Below are 15131 nucleotides of genomic sequence, written 5' to 3'. Positions count from 1 at the left end.
CGCGAGCGCATCGACGTGACAAAGAACGGGGTTAGGCTGGTTTTATCCACGAGCCCGACCGTGTAACAAAGCAAACGTCGATGAACAAACGTGGCGAGGCTGATCTTTGTGATCGGCCCCAAAAAAGTCCATGAAGGAACGTTACAAAACCTTCATCGAACAAGCAACGTGGTGGCCGATCCCAGCAATCGGCCAAAATTATCCTCTCCATCCATTCTGCCTGGGTTCAACATGTTATCCAACAGAGCCGACACCATCAATTCTCTTGACAGAATCGGCTCGGGGGGGGGGCACCCAGGTGGATAAAACACGAGGATATGCAGTAGAAGTAGCTCATCCTTTGGTGATGGGTATTGGAGTGTGGGGGCCGATGCATAAGTCGGCCGTAAAAAAAAAATCGAAAATTTTTGAGCACAGTCGATGCAGCAGACATCGACTTGAGGATATGAAAGCCGATGCATGGCCATCGACTCAAGAGGAATAACTGGTACGTTCAGAGGGTCAATGGAGCACGAAGGGAGATTTTAATGGAAGAACTCCTCAATGGAGTAGTTTAAGGGCTCGGATCCTCTCTTCAAGAACAATGCCAAGAGCAGCCTGGACGTGCAGATCAGGTCAAGGATCTACCGAAGGAAGGGGGCCGATCTAATGAACAAGGCGCCAGGAGTAGACTGAAAAGCTCGGGGGGCAGCTCGCCCTGAAATTTCTTCGCTCTAAAGAACCAATTTTTGTTGGAATCGGCTGATGCTGCATTACGAGTTGGAAACCGAGGATGACTGACGTGGTCGGCTTACTGCTGTTCGCGCCCCGACTGAAGCTCGGGGGGCAGCTTACCCCGAAGGATCCTTTGCTACAGGAAGCCGATTTTGTTGGAATCGGCTGGCTCTGCATCACAACTTGTCTGAAGAATAGGGCTGATATTGCAAAATTATCAGTTTTCAGCATGCCAGTCGATTCAGCGACAAGCCCAGGGCTCTGTCGTGGACACCTGCCTGAAGCCGATTGCCAGCCTGGTAGATGGGCTGGTTAGATTCATAATCAGGTTTAATGACCCCTTTTGAGGTGTTTCGTGATGTAGAGCCGATGCACGGTCATCGACCTTAGTACAAGTGCGCAAAGTTCCCAGGTTGCCAGTTCAGCAGTACTATCAGAGGAATGTTGGCATGCAAGTCAGCCTTGTCCATGGAGCTGTGGGTAATCACCCACCGTATCGACTGCCAGCGGAAGAAAGGTGATCGGCTGGTGGCCCTGCAGGATAGCTCTCTTGGACGTGATCGAGCCCGTCCTGAAATGTCGATGATCTGGGAAACCGATTTGTTGGAATCGGCTGATGCGGCACCACAGTTGGGAAGCTGGTGATGGTCCATTAGGCTGGACCATTTTTTATCCTCGCCTTGGCTGAGGCTCGGGGGGGCAGCTCGCCCTCAAAGTTTAGCCGATTTTGTCGAAATCGGCTCGCTCTTCATCACAGCTCGTTTGAAAGATGGTGAATTATTGCAGAAGGAAACTGCCGGAGCTGAGTGAGCGGAATTTGGAGAAGATAATGCGGCAGAAGAATGTCTGAAATTTAAAGATGATAAGGAGACTGGACATTATTTCAGGAATTTTGCCGCTAAGTTTAACATGCCATCCGGTGGGATCTGCATTTACAAGTCCTAAGGTTTGCACGATTATGGCTTTGCCTTGTTTGACCGGGAGTTTGGGTCCGGGTGGATCTATCTCGAAATTTATCGTGAGGGACCGATGCGCTGCCGTCGGCTCACTGGGCTTTGACCAAATTGACAGTCGGCAGAGTCAGCACGAGGGACAATCGGCTAAATTATCCTAAAGGAAATCGGCAAAATCAAATTGGGGAATTTCTTCATTGATAAACCAGATTTCTTACACAGAAGAGCTGATTGCCCTCAAAAGGGAGTGCTAAGGGGATACATTGCCCCGTCTATCGCTACCGATCCTAGCTAGGAGTCCTATCTACGGGATGTTGCAGCCCTCGTCATCGCCGTCATCGCCGCCGCCGGCGCTGCTCCCGGCCGGCTCGTCGTCATCGCTCCAGCCGGCCGCCGGCAGGACCTTCGTTGTCCTCATCCTCCTCGTCGTCGTCATCGCCGTCGCCGTCGAAGTCACTCGGATTCCCCGGCCGGGGCAGTGGCGCTTGGCCGGCGGCTCGTCGGGGAGGCTGTCGTCGTCGTCCTCCTCCTCTTCCTCCTCCTTCACCTCCTCGGAGGTGGTGAAGTCTCGCCCGAGAGAAACGATCGTCATCGCTCTCCTCCTCCGATTCCCGTCAGCAAGGAAGCGGAGGTCGCTCTCCCCGTCGGTCAAGGATTTGTCATCCTCGGACCAGACGGAGGAGTCGTGGTCCTCTTTGTCCCACGCCGTTGGGGCGAGGATATCGTACGCCGCCTGCGTACCCCACTCGGGCGTCGACTCTCGGATGGGAGAGGACACGTAGGAAAGATCCGACGAAGAAGAAGAGGAAGAAGACATGGTGGCAGAGGAGGGTTTTTTGGAGTGCTAATGCGGAGGGGGTGAAGAGGAGAACTGTTCGATGCGGTTAAATAAAAGGAGATGGGGATTTAATTTTCGAGCAGTTTTCGAGGACATGGTGCCAAAACTGTCAAATCGTGCAGAGAAGTTGGGAAGACAAGTCGTCATGATGAAGCGTACTGCGACGGTTCTGCTCTGCTACGACATGACCCCTCGGGGAAAAAACAGTGGTTTTGAAATTATCATTACCAAAACCAGGGGGCATGTGTCATCACCGGATTTTGGCTAAATCGGGAGATGGGCCGCGATCAAGATGGGCTTGGAAGATTACATGTGGAAGATCTCTGAAGCGGCCTTGCACGAAGAATTTGGGCTAGATTGCCCGTGTATCTTTAATTACAGTAGATTGTATCTAGATTAAAAGTTAGAGTTTATCTCGTGCATGGTTTAGTGCACACCCACATTAGAAAGTCCGCTGGACTATAAATATGTATCTAGGGTTTATGGAATAAACAACAACCAACATTCAACCACAAACAAATCTCGGCGCATCGCCAACTCCTTCGTCTCGAGGGTTTCTACCGGTAAGCACCATGCTGCCTAGATCGCATCTTGCGATCTAGGCAAGCACAAGCCTGCCCACGTTGTTCATGCGTTGCTCGTATCGAAGCCTTTTTGATGGCGAGCAACGTAGTTATCTTAGACATGTTAGGGTTAGCATTGTTCTTCATATTACGTGCTTTCGTAGTGCAACCCTTGCATGTCTAGCCGCCCTTACACCTATCTTAGGTGTAGGGGCGGCACCCCGCTTGATCATAGTTTAGTAGATCTGATCCGTTACGGTTGCTCCTTGTTTCATCAAGGATTAGTTTAACATCCGCAATAGTTAGGCCTTACAAAGGGTTGGAGGATCCAGCGGCGTGTAGGGTGGCGTTTGCTAGCCCTAGAAAGGATGTTCCGGGGATCAACCTCGTGTTGGTTTTTAGGCCCTGTCTAGGATCGGCTTACGGTCACCGTGCGCGAGCGCGAGGCCCAATCGTGAGTAGGATGATCCGATTATGCGGTGAAAACCCCAAATCGTTGTAGATCTAATCAGCTTTATCTTGATCAAGCAGGACCACCATATATTCGGACACCTCGTCTGAATCATGGGTGGATCGGCTCTTTGAGCCGATTCACAGGATAACCTGAGAGCCGATCGAGGCTCGTATTTAATGTTTACGTGTGTGCCCTGCAGGAAACTAAGCGAGGCATCATCCACACCTTCCCGACAGGTATAGGTCAGGTGGCACGCCCTTGTTATAAACATCGGACGTGCGACCAGGAGGCTTTGCGGGCCGTCGCTCTGAGGGACTGGGGCCAGCCGCAGCCCTAGTTGTTCCCGGCTCTACCGTGTTGACCATCTCTGCCCGCCAGGGGGTTTCTGACGTCAACAACTTCCCAATCAGCTGTCGCGCTCAGTTTGGAGCTCCATTGCCCTCACCATACTCTGGAAGATCTGGGACACGAGGAACGCCAAAGTTTTCAGAGATATCGACCACCCTACAATCATCACAGTGAGGAACATAATTTCTGATTTCACTCTTTGGTCACACCGCTTTAAAAGGGCGGAAAATAGGATGGACGTCGATCTGTGGCGTGACCACCTATCCATATGTAACCTTTAAACTCTTTGGCTACCAATATATTCAGGTGGGGATCCTCTCCCCCCCCCCGGTGACAGCTTCAAAAAACAACAATATGTGAAGTCTAGAGGGTCTCATCAGTGATCATGCACAACAGTCTCTTCTACATACAAGGTTGGGGCAAGACTCCAGATACAACTTGGAGGCTCTGTAACGACCCCGGGTAGTACCCCTACTAGATTTGCTTGTTCTCCTTTCTTTTATGCATCATCATGCATCATGCATCATATCATCCACAAGATTTTATCAAACAAAAATTATTTTGAATAAAAACTATTTCGTTTTCCTCTCATATGGGTTAATAAAACCCTCATCTATCCTTTCATTTAACAAAACCCGAAAACCCAATCTTTCAAACAAATAAAATTATTAATTTAAACTATTTTGTTTACTCCCGGTCACCTCTCCGTTTGAATTCAGACTGTGTTTGAATTTGAACTTTGTTGAAAACAGTTTTCAAATCAGATAAGTAAAAGAATTTTAGAACAAAACTAAAACCCTTCCCCTTTCTCCCTGGCAGCCCACCTCCTTCCCCGGCAGCCCAGGCCTTGCCCTCTCCCTCTCTCCTTTTCCGCAGCCCAGCACCGGCCCGCTCCTCTCCAGCCCAACCTCTCTCGTTTTGGCCCGTACCCCTTCGCCACGATCTCCTCCCCTTTTCCTTCCTGTCGTCTTCTCCAGGTAGGAGCACGAGAGAGGCGTGCTCCATCTCTGTGATCACCGCACCCACGCCGCGCGCCTGCTCTCTCCTTTATCTTTCGGCCTGGAAAACCCTAGCTTCCACCAACCCTCCTCTCCTTCCCCTCTCGCGCCGCCAATAGCCTCTCCCCTCTCTCTTTCTGTAGGGATTCGTAGCATAGAAAACAAAAATTTCCTACCGCAAGAACGAATAATAAGCCAAAGTCTAATCTAGTAGATGGTAACAACGAGATGTATGTGAGACTAACCCTCGAAGATTCCAAAGCCTATGAGATTAGATCTCGTGGTTGATTTAGTCGGTCACTTGCCACTTTTAAAAGCGCGTAGAAGATCTTGACGGTGCGACAATCGGGCAGCACCTCCGTACTCGGTCACACGTTCGGTGTTGATGACGACGTCCTTCTCCCCGTTCCAGCGGGCAGCGGATGTAGTAGATCCTCCTCGGAATCCCGACAGCACGACGGCGTGGTGTCGGTGGTGGTGGAGATCTCCGGCAGGGCTTCGCCGTAAGCGCTGCGGGAGAAGAAGGAGGAGGGAGTAGCTAGGGTTTGGGTGAGAGGGGGGCTTGGGGCGTCGTCCAGGGAGCCCCTTGGTGGTGCGGCCAAGTGGTGTAACCAGCCCTCTCCCTCTCCCTCTCTTTATATAGGTGGAACCCCCAAGGGTTTGCCCAAAATCCGAATAAGAGTCCAACTCAAAAACTTCCATATGGGTGAAACATAGGGGAAGTGGGATTGCTCCCTTTCCTTCCCCTATGGGCGGCCATGGAGGTTGAGTCCACCATGGACTCCACCTTCCCCTTTGGTTGGCCGGCTAGGGTTGGTGGAGTCCATCCGGGACTCCACCTTCCATGGTGATTTCTTCCAGAAAGTTCTAGAACATTCTAGCGCCTTTCTTAAATGCACCGGATCATTTCTAAACTTGGAAAGTGACTTCCTATATATATGAATCTTATTATCCAGACCATTCCGGAACTCCTCGTGATGTCCTTGATCCCATCCGAGACTCCGAACAGCATACGAACTCCATTCCATATTTCATATCTACTTAAAACGACATCAAACCTTAAGTGTGTCACCCTACGGTTCGAGAACTATGCGGACATGATCGAGACTCCTCTCCGATCAATAACTAATAGCGGGACCTGGAGATCCATAATAGCTCCCACATATTCAACGATGACTTCGTGATCGAAAGAACCATTTACATACGATACCGATTCCCTTTGTCACGCGATACTTTACTTATCCGAGGTTCGATCATCGGTATCTCCATACCTAGTTCAACCTCGTTACCGACAAGTACTCTTTACTCGTATTGTGGTATGTCATCTCTTGTGACCTAGTCACATGCTTGCAAGCTAATTAGACGACATTCCACCGAGAGGGCCCACAGTATATCTATCCGTCATTGGGATGGACAAATCCCACTCTTGATCCATATGCCTCAACTCACACTTTCCGAATACTTAATCCCATCTTTATAACCACCCATTTACGCAATGGCGTTTGATGTAATCAAAGAATCCTTCCGGTGTAAGTGATTTACATGATCTCATGGTCGAAGGACTAGGTAACTATGTATCGAAAGCTTATAGCAAGTTGAACTTAATGACTTGATCTCATGCTATGCTTACTATGGGTGTGTCCATCACATCATTCACCTAATGATATGATCTTGTTATTAATAACATCCAATGTTCATGATCAGGAAACCATGATCATCTATTAATCAACAAGCTAGTTAAATGAGAGGCTTACTAGGGACTCTGGTTGTTTACACAACACACATGTATTAATGTTTCCGGTTAATACAACGATAGCATGGAGTGTAAACATTTATCATGAACACTAAGATATAACAATAACTATTTTATTATTGCCTCTCGGGCATATCTCCAAGACTTTCTTCTTCTCTGTAAGCGTTCGAGCACCAGCGCACCTTCTCCGTCATGGCACCGCCGCTACCCTCCACCCCTCGTTGTTCTGATGGCACCATCAGGTGCGCCTCGTCTCCCTTCACCTCATGCTGCAAGGAATCAACGCCGGGACCCTCAAATCATCGCCAAGGACGTTTTTCCCCAATTTCAGCCGTCGGTGTTCTTCTTCGATTCCGGCCGTCACGGTCCACCTCCGTCGTCCCCGACCACACCAACAACTTCGGGGTGAGCTCACGCGTCCCCTACCCCTCCTCTCCGCTCTCCTTGCCTCCTGGTTCGCGCTCCCCCGTTCATGCCGACGGCTCCTCCGCAGATCCTCGTCGCCGCCGGTGTTCCGGCAACCTCCCAGGAGCATCGCCACCACCTTCTCGTCCGCGACACCGAGGCGGTTCCAACGTGGACACGCACGCGTCTAGAGGACCCCTACATCGCCTGGAGCATTGACGTCTGCCACGGTGACCACGCTCTCGGGAACGCGAGCGGCATCCACCCGTCGAGCACCTTCTGTGCGTGCAGCCAGGCTTCGCCACGCTGGCGCCACGTCGGATCCTCAGGCCCCACCCGTCAGCCTCGCTGGCTAGGTAACCCCGCGGTGAGAAAACCCCACCTGTTTCAGATCTGACTCTTTTGCACCGAGGCCCCTGCATGTTTTTCTTTGCTAACCAGCAGTCCTGGCTCGGTGAAATCTTGCAAAACCCCCTGCACCTTTTTCTAATCAACCCGCAGTCCTCCCCCCGATTGAAAATTGTTTTCTGGGCCCTTTTCTATTTAAAATAAATCATTTTTCTACATTTAAATGGCTAAAAACAAATTTGTTAATAACTTTTGCTTGGTAATTCAAAATGAAAAGTGTTGTATATGAAAATTGATCTGAAAAATATGATGAACATGATTATGCCATCCATTCATCTGTTTGCATCCCGCATCATGTCGCGCATTGATAGTTATGCATGTTCACCTAACATATATGCGGAGTATTTCGGATATCCAACTAGGGTTTCCCCGCTCCGTTTAATATTGAAGTAGAGCACCCCTGCCATGTTATGCCATGCTAATCAACACTTAACCTTGCCGGTAGAAAATGCAACTCCAACTTAATTTGATTGTCCGGGGTTCCGACTCCGCTTATATTGGATAAGTCGCACTGCATCATTGTTGCCATGCATATCATATCATGATCATGCCGATTCTTCTTTCGTAGTAGTAAGTGGTGCATCCGTTGTTTGTTGTAGCACTTTGCTTCTTCCCGGATAGGATCACGAAGTGGTGATGTAAGATACGACGAGTTATCCGACAAGTTCTTCTGCAGCTTTCCACGGGCGAGCCCTCTCTCTTCACCTATTTTACATTTTGCCCTCCCTCTCACTGCTATCCTTATGTTGTGATTCTTTATCGAGTTACGTGTCCTATTCCACTTGTTTACCATAATAATCCTATATGTATCATTCCTTATCCATAGCCGTTACTTGATGTTTGAGCCTTGCGAGTCGTAGGCGTGTTTAGGCTCTGTTGTTTATCTCGATCTGTTATCGGGATATGTTGGGTTGTTGGGAGGTTATCACATGCTACAGTTGTTCGAGATACTCATGCTTTACTTTATTGTTAACAACTAAAATTGTAAGCAGAGACATATGTGAGCCCATTTGCGGAAGCATCAGAACTTTGACTTGCTAATGTCCCCTAGGACCCGAGTTCTTGTTATCTGTTCCGAGATTGAGCGCTCTACCCGTACGTGGGGGAGTGGGACCCCCATCACCCACTACCTTTCCTCGAGTCTGTTTATTGGGAGCCACAACCTTGGTTTTATTTGCCCATATGCATGATATGCACGATTTACTTCATGTTGCCTCCGGGTGTTCATATTCTGTACTGCACTCATAACGTGGGACTCCTTATCCTTGGCCGGTTGTTAGTGCCCGCATTGGAAGCCGACGCAAACCTCTGGGTACGTATCGGAGTACGGCCGAACTTCATCACGGGTAGCTTAGTGGGGTGTCTCCCCTTAAACTTTCTCTTGAATTGGGAACGGTCTTGATGTGAGACTCCACCTGTAGTAAGTGGGTTCGAGCATGCGTATGGTTACATTTGGGCAACCCCTGCAGGGTGTACATCTTATCGATAAGCCGTGTCCGCGGTTATGGACGACTTGGAATTGTATGGCTTTATCATAGAACAACTTACACCATTATCTTGTTGCTAATAATTTGATAATAACTTGTGTAGTAATACAGCATTACTACAACGGTTACCTAATAAAACTTGTCCACAGTGTGAGTGCCCTTGTAAGTACTTCCTTGCGAGGGGGGAACGCATCCGTTGTGTTATGTTTGCAGAGTATAGAACTATTAGTTTATGCGCTTTCTTATCTTCTCTGAGTAGACGGATGTTGTAGCGTGTCTCTATTGGTTATGGTTTTGCTGCTGCTAAACCCACCATATAGCCCCAGCGGTATATTCGCCTGGCGAGCATAGCCTTTTCTAGTCTCGCTAAGTACGTGCTGGAGTTCGTTCCTTGGTACTTACCCTCGTCTTTTATTTCTCTCTGTTCCCTCCCTTTTGTCGGCAACCGATGGCCCGACTTCGACAGGTACGAGATGACGACGTTAGCAAGGTTACCCTTCCGGCTTGGCCTGGGCAGGGTTATGGACGCCACTGGTTATCTTCAGGACTCTTAGTCCAATTTGTATCTTGTACGTACTCGGATGTATTCGATCTTCTGTATGATTTGGATCTTTGTATTGCCTATTTGTATCTTGACTCGTTGGGGTCGTTGTTGTAATATATGTTTCTTGTAGGCTCTATTATAATCCTGTTGTAATGTTACCGCTCGTGTTAATTCCTCTGGCATCACGTGTGTGATTCGTCGCGCACGTCGTGTCGGAGGGTGTCTCTGAATCGATATCGTGCGGATTTCGGCGGGATCGCTGGAATCCTCATGGTACCGGTTTCGGGGCGTCACAGGCTCCAAACAACATCTACAGCTAGTACAATACCAAAAAACCTCTAAATGCACTATGAACAAGGACCTCAACAAAAGGAGATCTAGGGTTTCCAAAACCACAAAGGAAAAAAGCTAGCGAAAAACGAAATTTCTATGATAGATAGGTAGATCAGACCCTCCTTCGTCGATGGCCAAAGTTGGGCTTGATTTGGTTGGCTAGGGAGGGAGATCCACGTAGTTGATGCTCAACAACAATGGATATAGAGTGTTCTTTGTTTTCTAACGGATAGATCTGAGATGGGAGATGGCGTCCCCTTTATAGGTCGTACGCCATAAATGCCCATTGGTAGTCGGGGGGTGGTCATCGCGAGTTATGAATCACCGGATAATCCGGACTCAGTGACGAAGGCTGTCGGGAGAGATCATCCCCCCTCGATATTGGGAACTTCCGGGGGAAATTCTTGTCATGTGTCCCCCACCCTGCGAGTTGACATTCTCCTATTGCGGGGTGGACTATAGTATGGATATTTGGACATCTAGCACCCCGGATGGTCCGGCCCCACATCTGTGAGCGGGTCACGTTTTGGGCGCCTTCAGGGCATCCTAGTAAGGGGGAATGGTCCCCTCTCGTCAGGTCAGACTATCTCCCCCTAACGTGGGCATACCTTATCGAGTACCCACTATTACCATACCAGGTGCGGTCCGCCCGAAGTATCATGTAACGGCCCAGGGTAGTACCCCTAATAGATAATTGTTTGTTCTTTTTCTTTAATGCATCATCATGGCATATGCATCATATCATCCATGATTTTATTAAATAAAATTATTTTATAAACCCATCCCTTGTCTTTCCTTTAAATAAAACCTTATCCTCTCCCTCTCATATTTCTTAGTTTATAACTAAGTCTTCCCAACAAATAAATTTTTGTATTAAAAGGTGTTTTGTTTTGGATAACAAACAAAGTAAATATTTTGAAAACTAATTTTGAATCTATCTCAAACCTTTGCCTCAGATTCAAAACAGAAAAGATTTTGAATTCAAAAGGTTTCAAATAAAAACAGAAAAGGAGAAAAACAGAAAAACCTAACCCCATCTAACCCTGGCCCCTCCCTCCTGGCCTTTTTCCTTTCACCACGGCGGCCCAATCTCTCTCTTTCTCTCTGCCGTGGCCCAAACCACCTCTGGCCCGATACCTTTTCGCGTGGAGACGCTCTCCTGTCGTCTTCTCCCCCTCACGTTGGCAGCGTGAGCTCTTTTTCCCTCTGCCTTGGACCACCGCACATGGACGTCTCCCAACCACCACGGCCACCACGCCTCACCTGCCCCCCTTCTTATCCCCTCGCAACTGCAAACCCTAGCCTCTCCTTTCCTCCCTCGCGCCGCCGCCATCCCCTTCCCCTCCTTTCTTCTTCTCTGTGAGAAACCCCATGGCCACCGTGAGCACCTCACCGTCGCCTGGCCAGCTCCGACCACCCCTCGTCTCACCGATACCACCAGTAGATGCGCGACGTCGACCTCTTCACCCCTGTGCAAGGAATCGACCTGAGGCGCCCTCTTTACTCTTCGTTTTCGCCGATTCCTCCTCGGCATCTGCGAGCTCCGGCGCCGATTCCGGCCACCGTGGACCTCCTCCGGCCACACCGACCCCTCCTCGAGCTCCCTGGTACTCCGGCGCACCTCCTAGTCCTCATCTCCCCTTGATTTTCTTCCTGGTTGCCGTGTTCACCGCGGTGCCGGCCGTTTCCTCCGCAGATCCTCGCCGCCGGCTTCCCTCCGGTGACCTCCTGCAAGCGGCGCCACCAACCCCTTGTTCACCACGGCGAGACGGTTCCAACGCGCCCAAGTTTGCTTCCTGGGGTGCTCTGCTTCGCCCGGAGCGTCGACGACAGACGCGGTGACCACCGTCTCCGGGAACGCGAGCGGCATCCCCCTCTTCCGTCGAACAGTTTTCGTGCGCGCCTGGAAGGTTGGCCACGCTGGCACCACGTCCTCTCTGCCGACCCCACCCGTCAGCCTGTGGGCAGGCTCCATCTCGGTGAGAAACGCCTCAGATCCAGATCTGGATCTGGCGGTTCACACTTTGCCCCCTGCAGCATTTGATCATCAACCCGCGGTTCCTAACCCCTTCAACCTTTTGCTGAAAACCCCCTGCAGGTTTCTGTACCCAACCCGGGCCCCCCTTCTGCCCAGTCAGCGCCCAGCAGCACCTGGCCCGCGTGTCAGCCATGCGGCTAGCTTCCCTGCGGTATAAAACCGTTTTTCCCTTTTCCTGTTTTTCTGAAAATTGCTGAAAATGCTTTTAACTTGTGGAAATCATATCTTTAAATCTACAACTCGAAATGAAAAGTGTTTTATATGAAAATTGATCAGAAAAATGCAAGGAACAATAATATGTCATCCATATGCCTGTTTGCATCTTGCATCATGTCGCATGATGAAAGTTATGCATGTTCACATCACATATATGCGGAGTATTTCGGATATCCACCTAAGGTTTCCCCGCTCCGTTTAATATTGAAGTAGCGCACCCCTGCCATGATATGCCATGCTAATCAACACTTAACTTTGCCGGTAGAAATGCAACTCCAACCTAATTTGTTTGTCCGGGGTTCCGACTCCGCTTAAATGGATAAGTTGCACCGCATCACTGCCATGTCATGCATATCATCTTGCTCATGCTGATTCTTCTTTATCTGTAGTAGTAAGACTTGCACCCGTTGTTTGTTCCAGCATTTGCTTCTTCCCGGATAGGATCGCGAAGTGGTGTTGTGAGATACGGCAAGTCCTCCGGATGTTCCTCGACAAGCTTTAACAGGCAAGCATTTCCCCTATACTCCTGTCCCTGCAGGAGTCGCTCACCTATTTTATTTTGCCTTCTCCCTCATGCTATCCTTAAGTTACGTTCTTGTCACGTGTCCCTTCCACTTGTTACCTCAAGCAGCCCATATTGCCACCAACACCTCCTACAGCTATTGTTTGGTTATCGGGTCTGCCTTGCAAGTCGTAGTGCATGCTAGTGTTCTTTATATATCGTTACCGTTGTTGTTATCTTATTGGGTTATATGTTGGGAAGAATCATGATTACTTTAGTTGTTGACATTTGTTTAGCGGAGGCATCGGTGGGTCAGCTGATCGTTTTATGATGGCTCACTTGTGTTTCCTTAATAACTTAGGACCCGAGTTCTTGTTATCTGTTCTGAGACTGAGCGCTCTAACCACACGTGGGTATGCTTACCGGGTCTCCCCTCGACCACTGCCGGAATCTACAGCTTTGTCCAGTGGCCACAATGTTATCACCAGAATTTGACCAAGTCAGAGGTGGGCCGCGATCAAGATGGACGTGAAGAATATATATATATAGGAGAAATACGTGAATCGGCCTTTTACCAAGTTGGGCTTAATTGCCCGTGTATCTGTAACATATTAGATCGCATCTTAGTTTAGAAGTTAGAATCTTACTCGTGCACGGTTTGGTGCACGCCCACATTAGAAAGTCCGCTGGACTATAAATATGTATCTAGGGTTTATGGAATAAACAACAACCAACGTTCAACCACAAACAAATCTCGGCGCATCGCCAACTCCTTCGTCTCGAGGGTTTCTACCGGTAAGCATCATGCTGCCTAGATCGCATCTTGCGATCTAGGCAGCACAAGCCTCGCCTACGTTGTTCACGCGTTGCTCGTATCGAAGCCTTTTTGATGGCGAGCAACGTAGTTATCTTAGACATGTTAGGGTTAGCATTGTTCTTCATCTTACATGCTTTCGTAGTGCAACCCTTGCATGTCTAGCCGCCCTTACGCCTATCTTAGGCGTAGGGGCGGCACCCCGCTTGATCATAGTTTGGTAGATCTGATCCGTTACGATTGCTCCTTGTTCTACAAGGATTAGTTTAATATCTCGCAATAGTTAGGCCTTACAAAGGGGGAGGATCCAGCGGCACGTAGGGTGTCGTTCGTTGGCCCTAAGCAGGATGTTCCGAGGATCAACCTCGTGTTGGTTTTTAGGCCTTGTTTAGGATCGGCTTACGATCACCGTGCGTGGCCGCGAGGCCCAACCTGGAGTAGGACGATCCGATTATGCGGTGAAAACCCCACATCGTCGTAGATCTCATTAGCTTCACCTTGATCAAGCAGGACCACCATATATTCGGACACCTCGTCTGAATCATGGGTGGATCGGCTCTTTGAGCCGATTCACAGGATAACCTGAGAGCCGATCGAGGCTCGTATTTAACGTTTACGTGTGTGCCCTGCAGGAAACTAAGCGAGGCATCATCCACACCTTCCCGACCGGGTATAGGTCGGTGGCACGCCCTTGTGATAAACATCGGTGCGTGCGACCAGGAGGCTTTGCGGGCCGTCGCTCAGAGGGACTAGGGCCAGCCGCAGCCCTAGTTGTTCCCGGCTCTACGGTGTTGCCCGTCTCTACCCGCCAGTGGGTTTCTGACGTCAACACATTCTGGCACGCCCGGTGGGACAGTCGACGACATCCACGACATCGCCATCTACATCCAAGATGGCGGAAGACACTCCGGTCACATACGAGGATCTTCCTGATGAGCTCAAGGAGAAGCATGACGAAATCAAGGCAGTCCTCGAAGCCGAACTCATCGGCTCTTTCCACAGAACCCGTTCCCAGGGTCAACCAGGACACTTGTTCAGCATCAACATGGTAGAACTTGGGTACCGCCCCGGTAAGGGTAATGATGAGGGCAGCTGCTCTCATAGCAAAGATACAGAGGAAGCCGCTCCACGCGATCGGCTCCGCCAAGACGGCAAGCGCTACGTCACAGAGGGAGAAGTGAAGAACATAAGATATCAGCGACCTCTCTCCGATCACCTCCTCAACAAGTATGTGGGTCGATACGACCAACGCCGACGGTCCAGCGATGATGATGAAAGAGTTCGTCTGGCCAGAGAAGCCAGAAGACATCGTCGGCAGAATCGCGATGAGGAGGAGCACGAGCGTTGTGCCAAGGGAAAGGCAAGGGAGCAAGGCGACGAGGACGAGCACCGGGATTGTCCCTTCTTCGAGCACCGCTGGGATTCAGGAATGAGCCGATTGCCAACAATCGGCAATTGCCCGGAATGCAACCGGAAGAAGAAGGAGGCAGCCAACGTGTCCGTGTTCGAGCGCTTAGGACCTCTCCCGCCACGAGCAAACGAGCTGAGTCCCCTCGGTTGGAAGATCTCGAAGATTCAGAAGACGAGGGAGAAGAAGAAGACAGGTACCACCGGCCAAGGTGGTGCCCTGATGGACTCAGCCGTTCCCAAAAACGCAGGGTTCAAAGATTGCGCGGCCTGGAAGAAGCCGAGAGGTTATACTTGCATACATTGAGGAAAGCAAGGCCCGATCTGGCGGCAAAGGTTCAGCGAACCCTGGATGA

Source organism: Lolium rigidum, chromosome 3 (genome assembly GCF_022539505.1).
Source record: "Lolium rigidum isolate FL_2022 chromosome 3, APGP_CSIRO_Lrig_0.1, whole genome shotgun sequence".
NCBI classification, from domain to species: domain Eukaryota; kingdom Viridiplantae; phylum Streptophyta; class Magnoliopsida; order Poales; family Poaceae; genus Lolium; species Lolium rigidum.
This window is presented reverse-complemented; position numbering follows the sequence as displayed.